At 27.1% G+C, this 7,770-nt stretch overlaps 1 pseudogene; it reads left to right on the forward strand.

The window, feature by feature from the left end:
- Nucleotides 1-2,604: 2,604 nt before the first annotated feature.
- LOC114075207 lies at nt 2,605-3,944 on the forward strand (annotated as a pseudogene).
- The last annotated feature ends 3,826 nt before the right edge of the window (nt 3,945-7,770 follow it).

Consider the following 7,770-nt stretch of genomic DNA (forward strand, 5'->3'; position numbering starts at 1 on the left):
AAAGAAAGAAAGAGTCGAAGAAGCAAAAGAATAACAAGAAGAAGAGGAAAAAAGGTTGAGAAAGAGGCGAAAACTTTCTTAATTCCAAAAAAACCTTATATTTAGTTAGAAAAATTATATTGACACAAATGGTAAATATTTTTATAATATAGCATATTTATGTGATTTACCCAATATTAAAAGCCCATTTCAGATGAGTGTAAATTTGGGCCTTTGCAAAATTTCAAACCCATAAACCCAACTAGACATGGACTGGGCTTACCGATTACTTAGGCCCGTTATCTAAGTTGCATTTCATTTCTAGCCTTAATAATTTAAAACACGAGAATAACACACGTTTATTTATTTATTGATTTGATATAAATATTTAAAAAATTGACAAAATGTATACTTGTTTAATGAAATTTCTTTTTGACTCTATAAAATACTTATAATAGCCGAGGATTTTGAACCTATCATGAGATAAATTGATGCTAACAAATAACCATCGCGTAAATGAGTAGGGAAGGTCAGTGGCAGAGCCAAGATTTGTACTTCGAGTTAATGTAAAAATAATTGTAATCATTTATAAACAATGCAATTTTATCCCGAAATACCCTTACTCGTTACCTAACTCCGCCCATGACGAACGTATAGTAATGTTCTAAATGATCCAAAATCGAATATTGATAGTAATATAAAAAAAAACTAACGTCCTCATGTTTCTAGATATTCATGCTTCATATATTTTTATACCGTAAAAGATGAAATAAGTAAATAACATTAAAAATAACAAGTCCAGTATAATAGTCCATTATTTAAAACAAAGGTCAACATTAATCTTGGTTGTTTTAATTTAAATTAAGAGAGGATTATGCACATTTCCTAATTAATCTCACAAAGTTATTTTTAAAAAAGGGTAAAATAAAATTAAAAAAATCCCCCATCTGCATTTTGAACACACACATTGTCAGTGACTCAGAAGTCCCATTTATACATCAATTTTTTAAAAATAATTACTTAGTATTCGATATATAATGACATCACTGATTTAAATATCGTAAATTAAATATTAAAATAAAAGTAAAAGTGTATTAAAAATTTCTCCATTTTAGGTACTATTACTAATTTTGGCACTAACGTTCTATCCTAATCTAGTTAATAACGGTTACTCCATTATTTGTCGAGATAATATTAATAACAAAAATAAAACGATATAAACAAATTTTAATTTAGAATTATCTGTGCTTATCTAGCATACCAAACAACCCCTTAGCCCTTTAAACATTTTTATAATGAATCACTTCATATTACTCTCTTTCTAATTGATTGTGCTGTGATTTAAATAAAAAATAACACACTATGTGTGACTTATTTAAAATGTAAATAAAGTGTGATTAAATATTAACTCAATTATTCTTTTATAAATATTTAATTTTTGTCGTTTAAAGCTGAAGAGAGTAAGCTTATATTGATTGATTTCACTGACCTAGGTCATCTTTTATAAATATTTAATTATTGCAGTTTAAAGCTGAAGAGAGTAAGCTTATATTGATTGATTTCAATGACCTAGGCCGTCTATCTTTGGAAGCACAATAACACCAACGAAATGAACGTGAAAATTTTTGTCAGTCATACAAAATATTATTTACGATCTATCGGAATAAATTCACAAATATAATTATATCCAAAGAATTGAAGATCTTTTTCATCAATGGAACAATTCAACAAAACTAACATGAGGATTTCGATCGTTATTAAAGGTGTTAACACACACACGCACGCGCGCACATACACCGCGAATGTATTGATAATATTTGGATTAGATCAATACTAAAAGCCCATTTCAGATGAATGGGGATTTGGGTCTAGTAGATTTCAAACCCATAAGCCCAATTTGACATGGACTTGGCTTACCGATTACTTCGGCCCGTTATCTTAATATCACGTTATCTTAATATCACAACTGTCTTTTTGTATTTATTGATTTGATATAAATATTAAAAATATTGATAAAATTGCTATTTATATAATGAAGTTTCTTTTCAACTCTATGTAAATACCGTTTAGCCAAGTTTTCCAAGCCCATTGTAAGTTAACCAACGCGTAATAAATAGTGAAGTTGAAGAAACATAAAAAATAATTTTAATCATATATAAAAAATATAATTTTTCATTAAAAAAAACCTCGACCTTTTCTTGCTCTACCCCTAGAAAAGGTATAGTTATATTATTATAAATGATACAAAGTCGAATACTGATAATAATATCAACAAGCTTAACATTCTCATGTGTTTCTAGATATGTTAGGCTTCATATATTTTCGATATCGTAAAATATAAGATCAGTAAATAATAATAATTATTATAAATAACAAGTCCAAGATAATATAATCCGTTTCCTAAAACAAAGGCGCACATTAATCTTGGTTGTTTTTGAATTTTTAATTGATGGAGGATAATGCATATTTCTTAATTAATCTCACAATTATTTCAAAGAAAGGGTAAAAAATAAAATTTAAAAATCTCTTATCTCCATTCTCGAATATATATATAAAAAACTTGTAAACCTTTTAAAGCACAAGATAATAATATAACGTTGTGTGTGTGATTTTTGTGTGTGAAAAATGTTATGGCAAACGTAAGTAGATGAGAATTTTATGAGTGAAATCGAAGGCGGCGGCCAACTTAAGGCCGCCGCCATCGTTGGCCATGACGGAAGCGTCCGGGCCCAAAGTACCAACTTCCCAAAGGCATATTACTTTTTTTTTTTCAAATTCGATTAATTTGAAATCATATTGCATAATATCTATTTAAAGGGTGGCCCTTCTTGTTAGGGATTACAATTCAGATTCGAGATTTTTAATTAAAAGTTTGCGTGATTTTGTTCGGCGTAACACGCATTGTGAGTGTCTTGGAAATCCCATTTATAAATCAAAATATTTGTTTAAATAATTATTTAGTATTCAATATACACTTACATCACTAAATTTGTATCCAGAATTATCTTTACTCCAGAATTATCTTTACTCGTTCAACATACCAAATTTGTATCCAGAATTATCTTTACTCGTTCAACATACCAAACGATGCTTTTAGCAATTTTACAACATATGACTTCATATTATTTTCTTTCTAATTGATGGTATTGCGATTTTAATCAAAATAAACAAAAAAATTATTATTTGTTTAACATGCCATAAAAGTGTGATTAAATATTGACTCAATTATTCTTTTATGAATATTTAATTTTTGCAGTTTAATACAGAGGAAATTAAGCATATATTAACTGAATTTGATGACCCAGGCCATCTAGCACCAATAGGAATATTTCTTGGAGGAACAAAATATATAGTGATTGAAGGAGAATTTGGTGCTATCATTCGTGGAAAAAAGTGTTGTATACTTTAATATATAATAATTCGGTGAGACGTAGTAAATTCTGTTAAACTCGATGTGTCTAATCTGAAAAGAATTTTATAAAGAAAAAATTCTTTTATGTCGTGATATATGAACCTTATTTCAGAATATAGGATTTAGAGTAAACGAGTTAAGTTCTTTATACATGTGTTTAACCTGACATGAATTACATAAAAAAAAATCTTAAATATGGTGATGTATAGATCTTGTTTCAGAATCTAGGATTTAGAGTAATCGAGTTATGTTCTTTATATATGTGTCTATTCTGACATGAATTACATTAAAAAAAAATTCTTATATGTCGTGATATATAGATCTTGTTTTAAAATCTAGGATTTAGAGTAAACGAATTATGTTCGATATATATGTCATATGTGTCTAATTTGACATAAATTACATAAAGAAAAAATTCTTATGTATCGTGATGTATGTATAGAAGACAAATAAAGCTTTTCTATTTGGTATTCTTGATTATCCTGTTGTTGCTGGACAATGCAATTTGATTCTTGATAGATTGGGAAATTATCTCATTGCTAAAGACATCTAGGATGCAATTAGGACGTCGTTTGGTTAGCGGATTAAATTATTTTAAAATTATAATTATGAGATTTAATTTTTAAATTAATTTATTCTACACGAAAGGTGAAGTAAAATAATATCAAGTTAGATGAGACTAGTTTGAACTTGATTTTATATTTTTTTTCCCTATTTTATTTCTTAAAGTAATCGACTTTGTACATCGATTTATAATTTTTGAGTTTAAACTCTTCTTTCTACCTTACTACAAATGTCATTGCAAAAACATAACATGTATCAACTTGGTTGAACGCCTAATTTGTCGAAAAATTACATGTTTTAATAATTTTAAGTGTTCAGTTGATAAAGTCGTGAGTAGAAAAATCTAGGTGACAAATGAAGTCAGATACATAGATTTTCAAGGTCATTCTGTCTTTAGATCATTAGATCACTCATTAATGCTTATCAAAAAGATCATTTATTCGTTATTATCAAATAAGTAATCTGATCAAATTTTACACCATCGGCTCATGGAAGATAAATAAATTCAACATACTCTCTTATCTTTGAGTTAAGCTTCAAAGTCATTCTTGAGTTTTCACATGTAGCATTTGAGAAAATCGTGGGCTAACACACATAATAAATTGAGAAAATCACCTAATTCACGTTGAGTGACCCTTAAATGTTCAAAAGGCGGTGTGAATAATGGTGAAGCTATTGGTTTTTCGTCCAGGTTATTACAAAGGGTTTTGTAAAGTTTAATTTCTTAAGGAAAAGAACAAACACGAAAATGAGGAAGTCGTCTAATTTATGTTGAGTAGCTCTTAAATACTAAAATATATTCACCAAATCATTACGAAGGGTCCTGCTAATTTTTTAAATAAAATAGACGTAAAAAAAAGGCTACTATAATTATAAATTATAATACAAACATCCGAACAAACAAAATTAAATATCTACCAAGGTAAAAGGCTAATTATTATTTCTCATTGAATATACAAAGCCAAAAGCCTTTGTACTTAGTGTACTTAAAAATGTCTTAAGAGTTAATTTAAGCCAATTAATTAGGTCAAAATACTTTCTAATTATCCTATCCTTTTACTAACTACCAATAATTTTTTATATGGTGTGCCTTTAGGATTGTTAACACCACAATCATGAACCTTAACCAACGTAAATTTTTTTTATTTTTTAAAATTACTTTGTACATCAAAATAAGTGTCAATCAATAAATAAAATAATTAAAAGTATCAATCAATTACCAATTTACCATGATTATCATGATCAATGTGAGAACTGGGATCAGATCAGAGGTCGATAAAGTTCTGATCGATAACCTAGATCGAATGTAATGTAATACATACATTTTTGAACTTAAATTCAGAATAATTGATCGTATAGACAGAAACATATGTAATTCATAAGTTATAAAATCATCTTAATGATAAATATATATAAATTAAATGATTCGAAACAAATGATCAAATATATTGTGATACACACATTTTAAACTCAAATGGATAATGTTCATCTATCATGATTATATAACATGAGATTAGTGGCAAATTATTTTAAAAAAACTATTCTATTAGTTATAATAGCAATAGATTAACAAGAAAATTCATAATTAATTTCAATTTTTTTTTTCTTGCTACGCTAAAATAATGAATTCATAATCGTAAAATTCTGAATCCATTTTTATTTACGCTCGATGGGGTGGGACTAAATTATATTATTTGACAGACAACAAAGAAATGCATGTGTGCAAGATAGGCACAAGAAGAATATTTTGACTATAGAGTATACACTCACTATAATCTTTTTTTTATTTTTTATTTTATTTAATGGTGGAGGACGTTATGTTTGGAATTTTTAAAAAAAAGACAAAAAAAACTCAATTATTTGTAAAAGAAAAATGTAATGAGTTTAACGGTACAAAAAACTGATGTGAAATAATATATTTTTTCCTTTTCTAAATTCAATAAAGAATTTATTCTAGAAATTTACTCCTTATGATAAAAAAAATCATTGGATTTTACGTTAATCTGCTCTTAAAAATAATAAAATGTTAAATTTGAAATATTTTTAAAGGTCGTTAAATTCAAATTTGCGTCGAAGTAGTTTTTACTTTGAAGGGTATAATGTACCCTTATTAATTGAAGTTTTATTTTTAAGATTTGAATTTGAAATGTTTTTAACTTTTCAAAAGGTTGATAAATGATGATTTGCATCGAAGTTGTTTTATTTTAAGAGTATAATATTCTCTTATCGATAGAAATTTCTTTTCTAATATTTGAATTTAAGATCTTTAACTATGATCAGAAGAATACTTACCGTCCGGACCCATCATAACCTTTCGATACCTTCATCATTTTTTTTAATTCTTTTTTTAGGTTTCTCAATACGACTAACCTTTGAATTCATCCATCTTTTTTTAGTAAGATTTTCCAATCGGATCAAATCTGAATTTATATCGTGAAGTTCTATATTAAAAAGTAAAATGTCCTCTAATAAAGACAATTAATTAACTTTTGCATACATCCATCTTTTCTTAGATTTCTAAACTTAGTAAAATCTAAATTTATACTATAAAGTTTAGTATGGAAAAATAAATATTCTTTAACAAAGACGATCTCAACATCATAAAAATTAAGAGGTCTTAATCTGTAATTTCTCATTACAAATATATATATATATATATATATATATATATATATATATTATGAAACTTTGGAGTATTGCTAAATTCCATGAATGACAGAAACTTGCCAGCATATTATGAAACATGTCACACAAATTTTTAATATTTCACATATTAGGTTAGAAGCATTATCTTCAAAAATAAGCCATACAACGTATGATTAATTTAGATTTAATCGAATAATTAATATAGGTATACGAATCCATATGTTAAAAGTGTTATTTCCAAAAATAAGTCAAAGCAATATATATGATTAATTTAGATTTAATTAAATCGTAATATAAATACTGAACAACTGACACGATCGAAAAAAAATCACATTGACCCACCCACCCCCTACCCCTTCAAAGTCCAAATACACACCACAAAAACAACAATTCCTCTTCTACCTAACAACATTATGCTATAAAAATGCTATATCTATGGGTTGAAAGAGACTAATGATTGGAAAAAAAGAGAAAAATGTGACATGAGAAAAAAGAAAAAGTGAAAAAGTGCATTCAAGAAAGTATGGTAAGGTACCAAAATGACAATCTTATAAGCAGTGGCGTAGTCACATACTATTAAGGGTGTCATCGTTTGTCGGAAAAAAATTAGCATATATAAAAGTAAAATAAAAAAATGAAATGATTAAATAACCTATTTTCGCCACTCTTAATATAATAAATTGTTATTTCTAGACACCATTTAAGAAATTTCTGGCTCCGTCATTGCTTATAAGTATAAAAAATAACAATCATGAATATTATCAAAATCGTATTTTCTATGTCTCAATTTATAATATGTTTTTTTTAAAAAAATCATTTGTCATAAAAATGATGTTTTTTTTTTACATTTATATAGTGTAATTTTATTTTATTCTTAGTAATTATTTATAGAAATATCGGGAACGTCAACCTTATATCGCGATTCGAATTTAGTCGAATATTGTTAAAATCCTATTGGGAGAGCTATATCTCAAATTAGATCTGCGCGATTCAAATTTAGGCAGATGTCTGATGTTGATATTTTGATCGTATCATCTCCAAATAAACCCTATAACGTGAGATTCAAATTTAATCAAAATTCTAACGTGGACATCAGGCAAGGACTGAAAAACCAAACCTAAAAAAGAAGTGGTTTGCCTACCCAAATCTCAAATCAAAAGGCCTTGGAC

Source organism: Solanum pennellii, chromosome 12 (genome assembly GCF_001406875.1).
Source record: "Solanum pennellii chromosome 12, SPENNV200".
Lineage (NCBI taxonomy): Eukaryota > Viridiplantae > Streptophyta > Magnoliopsida > Solanales > Solanaceae > Solanum > Solanum pennellii.